General features: G+C 44.7%; 1 protein-coding gene across 1 annotated transcript in view; it reads right to left on the bottom strand.

The window, feature by feature from the left end:
• The window catches only part of BTBD9 (BTB domain containing 9), a 495,371-nt gene that overhangs the window by 22,732 nt on the left and 454,392 nt on the right, over positions 1-18,247 (bottom strand). The window lies entirely within an intron of this gene.

Below are 18,247 nucleotides of genomic sequence, written 5' to 3'. Positions count from 1 at the left end.
TGCGAGGAGGGGCGCCACTCTTGGTTTACTGCTCAGCAGCTCATCAGGATGCGCCGGAGGAGTGCACGGCACCCGCGACTGTAAACTCCAATAATATTTTCTATAATAAATGTGAGGAGTTCACAGTTGCTGCCATCCCTCCTCCGCTCACACAGTGAAATGCCAGCTGCTGGGAAGCTGTTTCCTGTAATTGTCTAATTACCAAGCAATGCTACCAAAGAAAATATATGCATTTGTGGTTTGTTTTTCCCCCTTTGGTTTCAGGTGTTCCATCTTCTCTCTCTCGATGTACCCCCCACTGAGAGCAAGTCACCGCTGCTGCTGGACACCAGTCCCCTTAAGGTCATTAAAAACTCGTTACCAGCCTTTGTGCAAACTCTGTGCCTCTGAAGGCAGTTTTCCGGAAAGAGAATAAGAAAAATCACTCCCTTTATTAAAATGCTATTATTCCTTCACAAGGGCGAGGCCATCTGAGCACCCATGGAGCCTGCGCTCTCGGCCCATTTTTCCTGTGGGGATGGTTTTCTGCCCAGACCCACCCAAGCACCCTGGGTCTGTGGGATGAAACATAGCCTGTGGGCCGGGGGAGTCCTCAAGGCCCCGGGGGCTTCCACAGACCTGGATACCACGTCCAGGCTAAGCGGGTAACTGAGGACAGACCCCGTCCTGCCTCCAGCAGGTAGGGGAGTGCGGGGAGCTGTCTCCCGCCGGGGTTCACACTGTGTGTGCAGCAGGCCCAGCTCTGCTCCCACCAGAAGCCAAAGCACACACAAAGCTGGCCTCGTCCACAGCCCACTGCTCAGGCCCCTTCCAGGAAAGGGAAACAGAAATAATAAGTGACAACACCCAGAGACAATCATTAGGTTCAAGTCACAAAGAGGTTTGGAGTGAAGAGGGGGGTAGTGGAAGAGATATAGTTCAAAGATTTTGCTCTTCTTAGCTTTCTAGCCTGATGCCTGTCCAAAAAACAAACAAACAACAAAAACAAATAAACAAAAAAAAACAAGTCTTTAAGTGATTCTGGACATAAAGGTAAAAATGTATACTCGTAAGCGCACATTCTGCAACACCACACTCGCAGCTCTGAAGCGCAGGGGGCCCCTGAATTAGGAGACTCAAGGCAGCAGAGGATGTGAGGTCCTCACTGGGGGATGTCCTGCGCAAAGCTGGGGCCTGAACCCCACACTCCCATCTTTCATTTCACTCTCTCGCCACCTCCCCCTCTGCTCCTCTCCTGCCATCCCCAGCCCAGGCCTTCCACAGGGAGCTCAAGCCCGCTTGGGGACGCAGGGCTGGCAGTGTGGCGCCCAAGCAGGAGGGAGCATTTGTGAGGTAATAAGATCAGAAGGTCTCAATTTAATACCAATCTTCCATTATATGGCATTAATATCTAATCACATTAGAGTTCATTTTCACTAACGCAGCCTGAGAGTTGGAATATATGATTTCATTTTCAGCAAAACTGGATACCAACCCTCAGACTGAAGTATCAGGATGAAGGAAAGTTGGTTGGAACAAGATAATGAACATCTATCTCTCCCTCCCCAGATATCAGATTCCATTTGCCCTGACCTTCCTGAAAACAGCTCTAAGTGCTGCTCGAGGGAGAAATGATGAGGTGGCAGGGGCACCAACCACATCTGCAATCACTGGGCACCCTCCAGGGGCTCAGCCTCAGGAGAGATTTCACACAGCCAGGAAACCACCACCGTCACACAGTCTATGCAAAAGCTCATGGCCATTTCTGTTGAGCTTCATCAGTAGCCACAATAAATGTTCCGACTCCCCAAGTATCTAGAACCTCTTCTTCAGGAGGCCAAACTTGCTGGAAAGAAAATGGAGCATCAGAGGCCTGGCAGCCCAGTCAGCTCAGAGCCAGGATGAGCCAGGACGAGCAATGGGTGCCAAAAGACAAATGGGTGCTTTGCTCCGAGAGCTTAATAAAACAAAACAAAACAAAACAAAACACAACCAAAACACCGCACTCAGGATCTAAGCCCCAGTCCTGGCACTCGCTGGCCCTGCACTGCGCTTCTCAGTGCCCTCTCCTGAGGTGTGCCCCCTTCACTGTCCACTGCCGGCAGGTATACCACCACCTTCCTTGGTAGAGAAATACACCCGGATAGGGCCCAATTATGTCACCTGTAAATATGTACTGGGAGAGAGATGTCTCTAAGAACCTTTGCCAAAATGTTGACAGAGATTTTAGTGTTGAGTGGAAGAATTTCAAAAGACATTTATTTACTTTTGTGCTTTTCTGTACTGTTTGAATTTAGTATGATGTCTATATAAGCATTTTAAAAAGCTACCTATCTTGCCTACCATCCAAGGATTTAATACAGATCATATGAGATGAAGCAATGAAAATGCCAGCACTAGGATATTATTATACAAACTGTTTCCTGCTGTGTTGTGGGGATCACTGGATTCTAGGACTGCTACACTGGGATGACAGCCAAGACAACAGGCTTTAATCCTGCTGTTTCACTGACTGGGTGCGGTTTGCACAGTGGCTGACAGCATGGGCTCTGGAGCCATGCTGCCTGGGTTTGACTCTCAGTTTTGCCACTTTTACCAACTGTGTGACTCTGGCAAGTTGCTTAACCTCTCCGGGCCTCAGTCTCCTCATCTGTAAAATGGGAATAATAAAAATAACTAAATTTTTTTGTATAGATTAACAAATGTAAAACACCTGTAACAGTGCTGACACATACTAAGTGCTAAAAAAATGAACTGTTATTGTAGTTACCACTATTACCACTCAGCCGGTTGAACCCAGGCAAGACCTGTGCCTCTCTGGGCCTCACCTGGGAGAGGAGGAAGCTGGACCACATCATCTCCAGGTGCCTTCAAACCTGCCGCTGGATGACTTACTAAGGTAGAGGTTTCCAGGGGCAACCAAGGCACTCCCATCAGCAGCCACTTCGTTGAGGTCAATGGGCTGCTGAACTTTGAAGGAATTAAACAGGTATTTGTGGAATATACATACAAGCCTGGCACCTGCTGCAAATGGGAGATCCAAGCAAGATGTGGTGCCACCCTTCACCCTTCAGAAGTCTATAATCTCAATGGGGAGATGAGCTCTCCATCTACGAGCCAATTAGTGAACAATGCAAACAGTACAGCAGCCCCCACTTACAACTGATGCTCCAGAACTTCCCTCACAATTGGTTGGCTGAAGCTTGGAAACAATTCTTCAAGAGAATTAAAGCTATAAATTTTGGCTGGGTTCCAAGCTCTGCTCCCCCATAAAACTCAATTTAACCCATAATGAGGCTGAAATGCTATATATGTGAAATTAAAAGAAAGGAAGAAAAAAATCATGCTGTTGCCATAGTAGTAATTAAACAAATCAGAAAAACAAGAGATTTAAAACAATCTCTCTCAAGCTGCTGCTTAAGGACTGAAGATGCATATAAAATCATGGCACTGTAGCTGGAGCATGGTAGGTGGTCTGTTAATAAGGAGAGTAAAACAGTGGGCCACGACTTGTCATCCTAAAAGCCTCTTCCATTTGTGGGCCACTGTGTGGTTTACAAAGTGCTTCACAATCCTGATCTATCTCATTTGGTTCCACACACAATCTGTCAGGTAAGGTAGGGAGTCGATTCCAGTCCCATTGCAGAGTTGAGGAAATTGTGGCAGAGAGAACACAGGCAATTTGTGAAACATCCCAGAGCTTCCAGGTGTAGTCAACAACAGAAGCCACATTTAATGACTGTTAGTTTGTGCTTTTTCCACCAACAGGCACAGCGAGGAACTGTCAAATGATTTGGAGGCTGGGGCACTAAGTATTCACTGTCACACGGGTTTCCATTTGCCTGAGTCCTAGAATATCACTAACACCTCACTTATATGTTTCTGTTATGACTGGGGAGAGCACAGTGGCCAGAAACATGGGGATCACATACACATGTGGATCACGAGCTGACCTCTGGCAAATGATAGCCCCGGGTCTCAGGTTCCCATGTGAAATGGGGGTGAGAAAAGCTTAGCACTTCCCTTTTAGGATTGTGAGGATTAAATGAGAAAACACAACTTGGCACATGGTAAAAGCACGGTAGCTGCTGGCTACCATAATTATATGTTGAGGGTATCTTTTGATGTACACATATGGTAAACTAGAAAAAAGAAGAGGCCCAGCAGTTGCTCTCTCTCTCCTCAAAGATCAATATGGAGAAAGATAAAAAAACAAACAAAACAAAACAAAAAAATAAGGCTGCTAAAGCAAGTCACAGGACAAGATACACAATGGAGGACTATGTATACACACAGAACAGTACACGTGTTATTCATGAAAACATGTATGCTTGTAAAATATTTAAACTATGTTCTGGAAGGATAAATGCTAAATTTATGACAGTGGTTGTCTCTGGGGGGAGGGAGAGGAATGGAACAGGTGCTGGGAACAAAGGAGACTTCAAACATTAACTGTTGTGTTTCTTTGATTAAAATAAAAAGACTTTTAAGTGTATAGGAAAAATATTAACTAGGGTCAATTCCAGAGGGTAAATATGTGAGTGAATGTTATATTCCTTCTTATTCTTTTCTGTATTTTAAACACTTATTGAAATAAACAGAAAAGAGAAGAAGGAGGTTAAAACAGTGTCTAATTATGTGAGAAATAATTTGTTGGAGGTGGACTTAACTAAACTGCAAATGTAAAAATTAGCAAAAAGGTGGAGTTAGTTGCACAGAGGGGATGTTGATTTGCTTGGTGGCGCTGCTGGCTTAGGTCGATTGTGTCTTTTGTCTATGCCAATAGAAGATAGGACAGCAGCCCTGGGTGGGGGAGGAAGGTGGTGTGCAATCGCCATTTGTTTGGGCAGGTTTGCAAAGTGGCTCTGAATTGACAAAGACCACCACACAGGCCCTAAGCATGAAGGGAGAAAGGAAGACAACAGAGCTCAGCTGAGAACAGCTTTCCATCCTAAGCCTCTCCCTGCTGGGGAGGGATATGGATCCAATGTTGAGGATGCCCGGTCTTTTCAGCTCCAGAAACTATGTGACCACCGCAAGTGCTATATAGAGAACAGAAAGGCCAGAACCTTTCTGTACCAGACCTCTTGAACCCTGGAGATGGAGACTACAAAGTATTTGGCCAGGGCTAGATTGACATTTAAACATGGGTGGGTTAATATGTGCTCCCGCCATTAAAAAGGCAGTAAAGAAATGTAATATATGTTTCATATTAAACATTATATATGTATACACATAAACACATATACATATAACCACAAAACAAAGAGAAAGGATGAAGAGATGTTGTCATTTCTGTATCCACACTGCAGAGAGCATACAAAGAGGAAGCAAGCAGATTTATACTGCAGATCCCTAGAAAGGCTCAGGGCCTTGAGTCACCAGCTACCTCTGAAGGTGGGGGTTTGCAGAGGGCTGAACTAAGAAGACTGGTGGAAAGCAGGTAAAAGGAGCTGGTAGACTCCCCAAATCCCCTCCCCTTCTTCCTGGGCAGCCAGGGGCTAGTCCTCTTCCACTTTGGCAGGGGACATGGATTTCATTCTGGAGAAGAAGTAGAACTAGAGAATCTCTAGATTCTGGGGGCACCAAGCCCAGAGGAGTAGGGGATACTGCAAGGGCTGAGAGCAGAGGGATTACATGGAAGTGAATAACTCAGATGGTGAGACTCTCAGTGGCTTCCTCCCTCAGCTTTCAGACCACTGTGCTCCAGCCTCAACTCCCAGGCAGGAGATCAGAGGCTGCCAATCGCTGGAGAATCTGACCAGCCCTAGAGAAAAAACCTAGAGATACTGATCTGTTTTTTTTTTTTTATCCCTCCCTCTGTCCTTTCATAAATATTTCTCAAGTGCCTACCATGGAATAGACTTGTTTTAGATCCTGAGGACAGAGCAGAGAACAAAGTCCTTCCCCTCAGGAAACTTATGTTCTAGTGGGAGAGACAAACTAAGCACACTTATCAGATTGAAAGAAGGGCTATGAAGAAAAATAAAGCAGTGTAAGTAGAGAGAGAGGAACATGTTTCTTTAGAAAACAGATTTAAAGAGGGCCTCTCTGGTAAAGTGACAGCTGAGCTAAGACCCACATGAATGGGGGACACAGGCCGTGCTGATACAGTGAGAAGGAACAGAAGCCAGCCAGGGTGGCTGGATCAGGAGTAGTCAGGGTTCCCAATGAAACGGCCTAATCCTTTCCTGATAACCTTCAGTGAAGCCCATAAACCCGGCTATGTACAAAGAGCTTTCAGCCAGTTTTCTTAATGCCAACATTTAAAGGTGAATAGTCAGTGAAGGGATGCCCAAGTAAGCTTCTAACATGAAAGACAGAGACCAAAAGCAAGTAGAAAAGAAAAATAACTCAGAGAAAATAAATATAATTCAGTAAGCAGAATACAACTTCAGGAAAGGAAAAAACAAAAGTATACTATCTTCAGAGAGGCAAAAGAAAGTATTATTACACCCTCAAAATAAGAAGATATAAAAAAGAATATTGGATAACAAGAAAGAACTCTTGGAAATTAAAATTATGAGAGCTAAAGTTTAAAATTCAGCAAAAGAGCTAGAAGTTTAAGTTGAAGATATTTCCCAGAATGTCAAACAAAAAGACAAAGATAGAAAATAGAAGAAAAAGGGTAAGGGAATTAGAGGCTCAAACTAGAAGGCCCAATATCCAATTAATAGATGTTCCAGAAAGAAAGAGCAGAGAAAACACGAGCTAGGAAATTACCAAAGTTGCACGGTAAGTTTCCCAGATATGAAGAATACAAGTTTCCACATTAAAGGGCCCACTGAGTGCCCAGCACAGTAAATGAGAGAAGACCCCCACCAAAACATATTATTGAGAAAATCGAGAAGATCTTAAATGCTTCTGAGGGGGTGGGTGAGTGGGTAGGGAAGCAGTTCAACACAAAGATATGAAAGACCTCAGATTTTTCAAAAGCAACCATGGAAGCTAGAAGATAATGGAGCACTTCCTTACGAACTCTGAGGGAAAAATTAGTTTCTACCTGGAGTACTATACCCAGCCAAACTACCAACCAGGTGAGGGCAAAATAAAGAAACTTTCATTCAGGCAAAAACCGTAAAAAATTTACCTCCATGCATTCAAAGGCAACTATCAGAAAATGTCCTCCACCAAAAATAGAAACTAAACTAAGAAAAAGGAAATTGTGAGATCCAGAAAACAGAGGGTCTGATACAGAGTAAAGACAAGGAGAATTCCAGGATGATGAGAAGAGATCCGGGATGACAACTGTGCAAAAGGCCTAGAAAGCAACCAGTCTGGATTGGAGAAGGGGGCTGGCAGCTCCAAGAAGGATGTCTCAAAGGAAAAAAAGAAACTGATTTACCAGATGTTAGAGAATTTGGGTGGCATTGACAAAAGTTAGTGGGAAGAATTAGTGATAAGCACATAGAAAATTAAATGAATGAAAAGTATATAGAAAACTAAATAATTTTTATCTCCAGGAAAAACAAATGATAGTAAAAAGAAAGGTAATCACAGTATATACATGGCTTAGTGCTGAAAAGTACTGATATAGTCATGATAATGCCAACAATAAATACTGACTCAAAGAAAAATAGTCACCTAATAATTTAGTAATGGAAATAAGAAATAGCAGATAAGCATATGGTTTTGAAATATGAAGATAAAGACAATGTGTTTGCCTCAAGATCTAAAAGTTTGCTCACAGGTTATTTTGGACATGGTAAGGGGACATGACACTTTCACACACTGCTGGAGGGTGTGTAAACTGACATACTCCCTAACTAGCAAAATTTTAAATGTATACCCCCTTAGAACCAGCAATTCCTCCTATACTAATTTAGCTTACAATATACTCACAGCACGGGAAAGCAGCAGGAACAAGGGTTGCATTGCAGAATGGTTCAAACAGCAAAAGAATAGAAACAACCTAATGCTCCTCTCTAGGGGACTGGTTAAGTAAATTATGGGATATCCCTCTCTCTGTGATAAAAGACTATGCAGTTGTCAGAGAGAGAGAGACTCAGGAGACTCCAAGGTATAGAAAAATCTGTATGTAAAAAAAGGAAGAAAACAGAAGGAGAATACACACACATTTCTTTACGCATAAAATATCTGAAGGAAGAAGTATGACGAAGGTTGGAGGGAGACATTTCTATATCTATTTATAGCTTTCAATTTTTACACCATATGGAATATGTTATTTTTGATACATTATCTTTTCAAAATATTTATTATTTTTTAAAAAAAGACAGTGGTTGCCAGTGGGGAGGGGGACTTGGGATAGGGCAGGGTGAAGCAGGGGGGCGCTTCTTTTCATTACCAGCCTTGTGATTCTCCTTGACTTTTAAAACTATGCACATATACAACTTTGATAAAAATGGAAAAAACAAACAAACAAACCCAAAAACCTTTAAAGTTTAAAAAAAGCAAGCAAGTAAGCAGAGCCAAGAAAGGGAGAGAGACCTGTGGTGTCTAGGACTGGAAAGGGCACGTGGGGGACATATTTATTCAGTCTTTGGGAGCAGGACTAAAAGGCAGACATGAACCTTTGGAAAAGATTCCTGAAAAGGGAGGAAATAATAAAGGCAGTCCCCTGTCAATTGAGCTTACAGCAGTGACGGTGGCGCCCTTTCTGAGCTGTGTGGCACTGAGACGTGTCAGGTATTAAAGGCCTTGAGTGAGCACTGAGACTTGCCTGACGATCCCTCTTGACAGTTCTTTATGAGTGCACCTCTCACGCTGACACCGCAGCCGCCTGCTGGCCCTTGAAGCATGCTGTTCTCATTGTCTGCCTCCTTGTTGTGATGGTCCAAGGACCACATTCATTGTTTTAATCATAGCTAAAGATGATCTATGGACCGGGGTGCGAGGAAGAGGGTGTCTTCCACCACGCTGGGTTGTAACAGCTCTTCAGCTGGGCTCTGCTTGTCCCTCCTGGTCTGGCTTTCAGTCTGCCACACTCTGGGACTCCCCCTCACTTGCCTGGAGGCTGAGCTAGAGAGGGTGTCCCATGCAGCAGACACGGTTGGCAGAGACACTGTTTGTGCCCTTCCCAAAAGCTCCCTTGCCCCCAGATCTCTGATGCAGTCTAAACTGAAGCCTAGGCATGCAGGTCTCAGTGTCTAATCTGACAAGCCAGGAATAAGTTCTTTTGTTCTGCAGGATGAACTGGATTTTATAGCTGCCTCACTGCCCTGACTTACAGGGAATTCTGGGCTTGCTCCATTCACCCTGTCTGTCCATTCAACAACTGTTCATTGAGAGGCCTCCGTGTGCCAGGCTTAGGAAAAATGGCGCCAGGGTTGTCTAACCTACTGCATACTGGAGACAGTAGGAAAACAGCTTGGTAGGGGCCATGAGTATTAGTAATCATTTGGTCATGTACCACTGAATGCTTATGGAGATCAAAGGTTGCAAATGGAAGGCTCAGAGACGTATTTTGCTGGTTTATTATTTTTTTTTAATTTGAGTTACTGCCATTTAAAAATTTGGATGTTTCATGTAAAAATGTAGATTTCTGGCTTCTCTTGAATATCAGAAGATCTAGTGTCCTTGGACCCCCTTTCCTTTAAGGCACTGCTAGCTAGAACCAAGGAGAAGGCTACAGACCCAGGCCCTCTAGCTTCTGGTGATCTCCATCACTTCCTGGAGCCTGCTCTGGCCTGCTTCGCTCACTCCCTCATCCAAGGAGGTGACCACATTCCTAGCCCAGCCCAGACAGGGCTCATGGGCGTTAAAATGGAATGATTTAAAATTTTAATCTTTTTATACAGGAATCCCCTACACAGGAATCCCCCAACCTTAAAAAATTCTTTGGGGATCAAACACCCGAACTGATACACAAATTATGCTTTAAAGTATTCTTCCACTGCTTCCTTCTTGGCCCTCATGCCTTGAGAAGGGTACGGCCGAGGTGCATGGAAGGCCGGAACAGCTGATCCAGCCTGCAGTTGCTGCCACTGCCTTCCCTTTGGCTATGGTTAAGAGAAGTCTAGTTCTAGCTAGACCAGTGGTTCTCAACACTGGCAGCACATCAGAATTGTCTGTGGAGCTTTAAAAAATTCCAATGCCCAGGCCACGAATCTCACAATCTCTGGGGGTGGAGCCCCGGCATGAGGACTTCTTAAACTCCTCAGGTGTTTCCAAAGTGCAGCCAGAGTTGGGCTGCAGATGGACTGGGGGGAACATGTGTCGTCTTCTGTCCTAACTACAGTCCAGAGTAGCCTCCCCTCCTCAATCCCCCTAGTACATCCCTGTCTGGGTGATCTCCGGATCTAGGTGGGTATTTTACACTTTCTGGCAGAGCAAATGAACATGCATTTATTGCTCTAATATGGGCTGGCCTTGTGTTTTATCTTCCCAGCTCACAGCATAATTTTCCCTTTTACAGGAGTTTCCTCTCAAAGAGAAGGTCAGGACCCTCCCGCCTGCACCTCGTATGAGTTGAGCTGAAAGTGTCTAACCCCTGTGGCAGCTTGAGAAAGGGATCTGTCCCGGGGAGATTCGCTGAGGGTTTGAATAAGTATGTGGGGGAGACAGAAGGAGAAGGGGGGGCTGCTTTAATGCTCCGCACCTCCCTCAGTCCTCTCATCCCCAAGCTCCCTGCTCCCACTCTTGCCGTATAGAGCTCCTTGATTCCCCTAAGGGGATGCAGTAATTGATGATTAGCATTCTAAAGCTTGGCTTACATCCTGCTAGCCAGTCATATTTAATTACATTTTAACTATATTCGTCTTCGATAATAGCACGAACATAATTTAGATAATTATCTCTCTCTCTCTTATTCTCTGACTCTGTCTGTCTCATTTAGAGCTCCTTGCAACAAAAATCGCTTTCTCGGCTCAAACACATAAACAGACTCCAGGGCCAAGTGCTTTTCCCTCTCCTGTAGCAACAGCTGTGCTAGAAGTGCGATGGTTTTGAGTATCGGGCAAAAAAAGAGAGAATTCATGTTTCTTCCTGTCTGTGTATTTATGTTTGCACACAGCTGGTAGTGGGAGTTGGTTTGGTGTGTGTGTATGTAGGTCTGCAGCTGGGCAAGAGCTTTTGTGTGGTGTAGAAACAAGGGAGGCCCAATCAAATTAGTGTCTATAAAGCCCCTTCTTGCTCTGGCATTTATCTCTTACAAGGTTTAATAGTTTCCCTCACAAATTTAAGCTCTGTTGAAATAGCTCTAAATGTCTGGTAAGTCTTCTAAAGAGCTGTGCTCATTCTAATAGGGTTTCTGTCACACTTGGATCTTATAATTAATGACCTTTACCCTCACCTATTATCTGCCTCCTCCAAGAGACCATCTGATACCAGAGAGAAACCCAGGGCTCTTCTGAGGGAAAGTGAGTCTCACGAATGCTGCTGCACGCTGTCTGGGGTCCCTAAAGACCCTCCCAAACACCAACCGGGCCACCTGCCGTCTGAGTCCCTAACCTAACAGCTCTCTCAACAAGCCATTTCACAGGGTAGAGTCTGGAGATGGCAGGCTGGGGAACCCGCACCCCCAAATTCCCCAGGTTCTGTCCATGTCCTTGGCACTCTCAAAAGCTCCAGTAAATAGGAATTTTACTCTATAAAAAAGTACACTTTGGCTCCATCTTGTCTGATATTGAAGATCATCCACTGGCTGAAGATGATTCATCCTCTTCAAACAAAATTAATTACTCAGATGGTCTAGGACCATATCAGAGACAAAAATCCTTCCCTTTTTTCCTTGAAGAATAAATACCACCAAGGAGTCCCTGCACTAGCGTGGAATAGGCAGGAAGAAGTTGAACAGGGGGTTTGTTTCTGTTGTTAACAAATAAAGGGACTTTTGTTGCCACTTGTTTGGAAAGTCAAAATTCCTAGCTGTCCCTGGAAATAAACTCTCAGACCAGACTAGGCAGAGTGTCTACACCAACATTTTGCTACCACCTTGTGAGTGAACCAGCTGACCCTTCTGACGTGACTGGGGCCCCCAACTGACTGATGTGCACAAGGGAAGCCAGCAACTCATCAATCCTGGCAACCAGGTAGTAACCTCTTGGCCCACCAGAGGAATCAAATCACTCCACTTGGTGAGGAGGGGAGGCTGTGGAGCCCTGCGTTGGTGAGGTCAGAGAAGAGTGCAGGCCCAAGCCTCCCTCAGAGCCAAGGAGAGTGGAAGAAGCCTCAACAAGATGACTTCAGAGCAAGGGCTCTCAGTTTATGGCATGGGGTGTGGGTTCACCTCCCTCAGTGACGGCAGCTGGGCACAAGGGTCTGGACCACTGCACTGGACACGTCAATGCTGAAGGGCCCATCGTGCTGTGGCCTCACAGGTTGTGGCGTTCCAATTCAGAGCAGACTGGGCTACTATAGGCTAGGCCCGTGGTAGGAGTGCAGGGTTTGAGAAGGGGTGAAGGAAGCTATGGGATACGGCCCTGCACAGTCTCCAAAATACCTTGATTTCCTCTGTGTTGTTCATTAGGGATGTTTCCACTTTTGATCTCTCAGTGCCTAGTCCAGGAGTTTGGGAATTTTGCAGATATTTGCCTGAAACACAATTATAACCTGGGTCTAGGTCTCCACTTAATAGCAATGGAAGAGCCAGCAGCTCAGCCCACTCTCTGACAACAGGCAGCCTCTGGAGGCTGGTGAGGGGAGAGGGCAAACTCAGTTTGCCATTACCCAGAGGATTCCTTGTCCCCAGCAAGCACGATGCTCAACAGAATTTTTGATTTAATGACTAAGTGACTCCCTTCAGTCTGTAAGAACAGGCTCACTCTGACAAGACCGTCACCTCCAAAGACAGAGACTCCTCCTCTTTGGTTCCACATGACTGTCCAATACCACCTCCTTTTCTCCCCAGGAGGCACACTACCTCAGAGATGCATGCTGAAAATGTGAGGACTAGGCATGTGCAGAAGCCAATTTTCAAATGTTAAGAACTTGGCAATTTCATTTCCTGGTGTTTTAAATACCAAGGACCTAGAACACAATGAGGACTAAATGCCCCCTGAATTTCAGGTTTTAGGAAAAAAGCTTGCTTTTATGAAAATGTATGCCAAAAGCCAATGCACGACAAAACCTGGCCCTGACCTCAGAAATGGACGACAGCACACACAGCTAAGCAAGCAAGTAGCCTTCCAGAAAGACCACCGAACGTTCTGTGAATCAAACCTAACCAATTTCATACCTAAAAATTACACAAAGCCCCTGCGGGTATTCCAGTTCTGATGACATGCCAGGTCCATTCAGCACCTAACACCGGGGAGATGTTCAGTATAAACTTTAAAAATAGAGTCTTCCTCCTCAGCCATTAAGGGACTGGTATTTGCAGCTGAACAGAAAAGAAATTGGGGGCACTGGAGGAGCTTTAAAAATCTCCAGAGTCCAAAAAAATGTTTCTCTATGATGAAAACTATCACTCTTAATGTGGGGCCACCCAAAATTAGCCTAGAGCCATTTAACGCACAGGAATCTCTGAATAGGAGTTCTGTAATAAAAAGGCAGGCCCCATAAAGGCCCTTTCCAGAATTTGCATTAACTGCCACATTCAACACAATTAAAACACTGCACTCGATAGGAACACTCAAGACAGTGAATGATCTACAAGCTGATTTCTGGAAGTACTTTGCATGTAACAATTTCCCTTTTGGGACATTTTCTGTCAATAAAGGTAAATTTTAAAAAGACCGTTTCTTCCTCATTTCAAGCACTTCTTTTAAACCCCACCCCCTCACCACCCACCTTGGTGTCAATGGCTTTCTGGGCCCACCTTGTTGGCCCAGCCCTCTGTTAGGACTTACTAAGGACTGTGTTTTCTTGCAGGCCCCTCACTCTTCACGGCTGGGTTTCACGAAACATCATCATCTCCTAGTATCTAGTTACTCTCTGGCCCTTTCCCCTGATCTTGCAGTGGCTGGCCCAGAGGCAGACCAGGAACCAGCTTCCTTCAAGGAACTCTGCTTCTGCGCAACACCTCAGGGCTTCTGGCCAGGGTGCTGCTCGGCACCAGGCTGGCGCCACAGGGCAGGAAGGACAGGGGTGGCAGGAGGCTCACCAAGCTCACAAAGCAAGGCGGACAGGGCAGGTGACAACAAGCGCATGTGTTCAATCCGTAAAGGAAGTGAAATAATTTAAATAATTTATGACACAAAACTCAGATGCCAAGACAGGTAAAGGTAATGGGCACTGGGAGAGGCTGGAGGTATGGCTAGTGGAGGAATCATCAGGTCATTTTAATTAGTCATAGGAACAAAAACAGGGAGAAAGAGGCTGTATGGGAGGCACAGGTGCATTCTTTGTGAAGAATCCTCATTCCTCTCAGGTCAGCAACCCCAGAGCTTCTTACCCATAGTTTGTGAACCTAGGCTTCTAATGTATGTGTGTTTGTGTGCCCCAGATTTGATGCCATGTATTTCTTAACAACTGCTTTGAATCTGGTTCATGGCCCCAAGGCTAAGACATCAAACAATGACTTTACTACTTTACAGCAAGCAAGAAGCCAGGAAACAGCAGGAAAATGTGACTTCCTTTCAGGTTGTGTTTCAATCTACCCCTAGTTGTTCACCCTGGTCATCTGCCCCGAGGGTTTTGCAGAGTTGAAGGCAGATGTCAAGAAGTCAAATTGCATTCAACAAGGTTAAAAGTTATCCTTGGCACCTGAAAATCTCCTGCAGTAAAGTACTGTAAGGCTGCTGCTGAAGCTAAATCAGCTTATTTTCCTGTATTATTTCTTGGTGTGGGGGGTTGCTGGATGGAGGAGCTGGGAGTGAAAACTGACCAGTAACTCCTTCTGATTCCATTGTCAGGCTTTAAAATCGGATAGATCAGCTATTAATCTCAGAAAGTCAAGCAGTGAATGTGTGCAATAAATTTGTCATCATTTTATGAATAAGCTCTCGGTCATGAGGGCTTACTGTCTGGCAATTCACCTTTTCCATGATATTTTCTATCACTTGTATTTTGGAGCAGCTTAGAAAGAACATTATTTGTGTTCCTGGAGATCGGAACATAAAAACCCTCAGAGTGACAGAGAAGTATGGGCAGGCTTCTTGTCTGCCTCTGGGCTCACTAGGCCAGCAGTTTACCATGGCAGAAAGAATAGCCCCAGGGGACAGAAACCACACTCCGGGCTCTGGAAAGTGCTCAGCCCCTCACAGGCCTCTAACGAAGGCCCTGTTAGTGCTAGAGGACGTTGCACCTGCCCATTAGCTTTCTGTCAAAGGTTGCCAAATAGAGCTGTTGGAAACCACAGCTGGCAGGTTGTTTATTCAATATTTTTGAAAAGTTCAACCAAGTGTGTGAGAGTACAAAGTAGGTTTTCCTAAAGTTGCTACACGCTACATGATTTTTCCCTTTGTTATGGCCCTGCTGCCATCAGCAGTGCACTGGTGTTCTGCCAGGCAGTCTGAAGGACTGTGGGGTGTGAGATGTAGAAAAGGATGAAATTTCAGCTGTTCTATCATTCAGCTGTTTTTGTTTTGTTTTGTTTTCCCCATCAAGATAGCAGAACTCTAGATCTGTAACTCTGCACTGAGGAGCCTTTAAACTAGAGATTAGTTTTTTTAAAAACACACATACAAACTATCACTACCACCACCACCACTACTAACAATTCCATCCCTTGCCCTAGGGTTAGGGGCCTCATGTCAGTTGTCACCTGTTTTAAATCCCTTGTTAAGAACCATTGTTCTAGTCTATAACTAAAGATGACATGTCTTTTGGAACCATTTCTTCAGGTTGTGACAACACATCATGAAGGAAAACCACTCTAAACTGAGACTGTAACTTGGACATTGTACAGTTTGTTGACTCAGCATGTGACTGGGGCTTTACTCTAATGGAAGAATGGCTAAGTCATTAGGATCTCCATTTTAGTTTTATATCACCTTCAATTTTATAAACTCTGTGGGAAAGATCATCGTTGTCAACTTTGGGTCAAAACATCATGGTTGGCAGGTGATTTGGGAACCAGAGTACTGGCATAGGCTCTGCAGAGCACTGCTGACAGTCCTGGTCTAGCACCTCTTATTGCAGTGAGGTAAGTCTAGTTAGATGCAGTATTATGTATTCTACAGAAATGTGGGCATTTGGGGACCCTAGGTTCCCTCTGAAGATCTTAGATGATGGAACTCCCCTGTGCCTGGATAAGTTGTTTTTCTGCATGTATCATGGCAGGTTTATGGCCCATACTCCTAAAGGTCTATTATTTCCCTCTAATATAGGAGTGCTTAGCAGCTGGTGACAGCATCTGAAGAATTTGCCATCACAGTGAAATTCTCAGTGGTCCTCATAACAGAACCCCAGTATACAACAAACTGCTCTGTGGCTGTCACTAACACCTTTATAGTCAGGGAAGAAGACAGTACCACCTTCCAGAGAGAACAGAGGTGATGCTCTAATCCAGGGCTACATGGGAGATCTGTGTTCAAAAGTGAGCCTGAAACAAATTCTGATGCTCTATTCCCAAGGAGCTCAAACTTGAGCACATCAGCATGGCCTGGAGGACAGGTTCAACACAGACTGCTAGGCCCAACCCCCAGAGTTCCTGAGTCGGAAGGTCTGGAATTAGGCCTGAGAATCTGCATTTCTAACAAGTTCCCAGGTGATGCTGTTGGCCCAGGGACCACACTTTGAGAACCGCTGTTCTATGCTGTAACAAACAGGACAAGCCTGTGACCCACTAGGTAGAAGGCAGCAAGTCAGAAAAATCAGGGATGATTCCTTTAGAACAAGGGAATCAAGAAGACTTAGGAAGATAATTTTAGTGGCAGTGAGGATGAGGCACTGATGTGGAGATGATACTGCTGGCAGGAAGATTCCAAATACAGCTATTCTGTTCCAGTGGAGAGGTGTGCCGGTCTCAGATGACCACTATGGGAGAGGAGCGGTGGAGACAGGAATCCAGAGGACCAGAAAGCATGTCATCTGTGTTTTGGCCCAGTTTCTGCTACTCACTAGGTGTGTGCCCTTGGACAAGTCACTTGATCTCTAGAGTTTTTGTTTCATTTCTGCAAAACGCCTATCCTGTAGGTAGCTGTAAAGGTCAAATGAGGTGAGGACCATGAAAGCACTCTGTTAACTCTAACTCTAGCACTAAATGGAAGGTATTCACCCTGGGCACCACTCATGTCCCTGAGGATTTCCTACTTGTTCCAGGACTCATTCGACCTTCCCCCGTCGCAGGCTGCCTCTACCCGGAGACCCAGGTTCAATTTCGTCCCTGGTAAGGGGAAACAGGAAATAACCCCGCAGTTGGTGAGCCTTGCTCTGGATGCTGCTCTGGTTGTGTACTTGGGTCCTAGGAACTGGCTCTTACTTCATTCCTGGTAATGACGTAAAATAAATACAAAAATTCAAATAATTTCAAACACCAGGAAGGCATTCGGCCGTTTATGCCATCTTACCTCAAAGAGATGCTCTGCAAAGAGCCAGCAATTAGATAGATCCTCTTTGGCTAATTTATTTTATATATGTATATCAGATTCATGAGTTGGTGTGGTTGCCTATGCTTAAAGTCCTCAAATAAAAAACCTAGGGAGCAAATTTATTAAAAATCAAGATTATAAAAAAAGCAGCCCACTTATTAGGCTGAAGTGTTTTGCCTCCCTGGGGTGGGAGGTGGGCATCTGTGAGCATGGGGCAGGAGGTAGTATGTGTGGCGGGGAAATTATCCTAGTCAGGGAGTACACCCTGTCAGGGAATGGCCCCTCCTTCCTCAGCACCACAGCTCTGTGGTACTAACCTTTACCAGTACCACTGAAGAGCAAGCTTTGTTCTCACAGCTCTAAGCTAAGTAAAAAGACCCTTCTTTGAATGGGAGTTTACTCTTGGCTTTCTCTGAATAAACTGTTTTGGCAGCAAGAAAAGCTCCTTACCACCCAATTGTAGCCTGCACTTGAAATACTGCTCCTAAGAAAGGGGTGTAACCCTATCAGTGTTTTCACTGCAATTTGAAGCTGTCCTTTCTGCGTAGTTTGACAATATACACTTGTACTGGCCAACAAGGGATCTTTTACTCAACTCTCATAAAGTTTTACAATGCATGATTCATTTCAGAAATGAGACTTGATAACGCAGATTTATCACACTGAGAAGTCTGCCTTTAAAATGTGATTTAATCATGTCTATATTTGGTGACATCTTGATAAAACTGTTAGTGTGGAAATACATTTGTCATTTCAAAAAGAATTATTCTTTTTACAAGTGCTGGGCAATATAAGAGCCATGCATTAAGAAATGCAGCAAAAACAGCAGCAGTGGTCTAAATATGCTAAGGCAATGTCATACCAAGCTTATCAATGCCTTCTTCACATTCCGGCCA

The sequence above is a fragment of the Choloepus didactylus genome, chromosome 7, assembly GCF_015220235.1.
Source record: "Choloepus didactylus isolate mChoDid1 chromosome 7, mChoDid1.pri, whole genome shotgun sequence".
Classification (NCBI taxonomy): Eukaryota; Metazoa; Chordata; class Mammalia; order Pilosa; family Megalonychidae; genus Choloepus; species Choloepus didactylus.
The sequence above is the reverse complement of the archived record's forward strand: the minus strand, read 5'-3'. Positions and strand labels throughout refer to the sequence as shown.